The following is a 977-nucleotide window of genomic DNA, read 5'->3' on the forward strand; positions in this document are numbered from 1 at the left end:
GAGGGCCGATCAGCCCCGGCGGCAATCTGCAGCAGCTTTCAACGCCGCCGTAAGCCGGGGCCGCGCCGGAGGCAGAGAGAGCAGGTGGCATTGCCAGCCCCTTCCCAACGCACGCAGGCGTCGCGGAAACGAGCCTGGACAGAGCTGATACACCGTGGCTGTTCCCTCCGCTGCTGATGTTTGCAATAGACAGGGGGAAAAGTAACGAAGTCGTTTATTAAACCTTCTTTAGCGCAGCGTCGTTTTTAATCTCACGTTTGTACGTTAAGCTGTTCACAAAGATGCGCAGAACAAGACGCATGGACTGTTACATCCCGTAACTCCAGCGATTGAAAACAAAGACCGTGGACGAGCCCGAATAATTACTTTCCAAATCTACATTGACATTACGGTCTTGTTACAGGTTAAACGAAACCCTGTTCACCTGCAAACGATTCTGAAGACAGACATCACATCTAAAGGACCACGCTTTTAATAATTGTTCTGATATGATCGAGTCGATTCGTGTTTACTTTGTGACCACTTAGAAAAGATTTAGTTCCCCACTTGTTGTAGTTAATGTTTTCCTTGGTTAACAATGTATCAAACCCGTAGGAGAAATCAGTTGCAAGGCGGATAACAAGCTGTAAGCCCAGTTGCTGGAATTATTTTCTGTATAAGCCTCAAATCCTAATTCTTCTTTTCTTGACAATGAATTATGCTTTCGATTAGGAATATCTCTGGTCATTTTATTTGTGCGAACGAGATTGGTTCTGCGGTGATGTAACAGCAGTTTTTTTCCCTTTAAAGACCAGGGGCTATTACCCCAACGTCGGGTTGGGTCGGGTCGGACCGGGTCGGGTCGGAACGAAGGCCTCTGCGAGGCCAGTGGGTTCCAGAACAGGCAACCAAGTAGACCTAAACAGTTATTCCTAGGGCGTAAGATCATTTTTTACAGCCGCTTTAAAAACATTGGCCTCTAACGCGAGGGAACGGCC

Source organism: Corvus brachyrhynchos, unplaced genomic scaffold (genome assembly GCF_000691975.1).
Source record: "Corvus brachyrhynchos isolate BGI_N302 unplaced genomic scaffold, ASM69197v1 scaffold514, whole genome shotgun sequence".
Lineage (NCBI taxonomy): Eukaryota > Metazoa > Chordata > Aves > Passeriformes > Corvidae > Corvus > Corvus brachyrhynchos.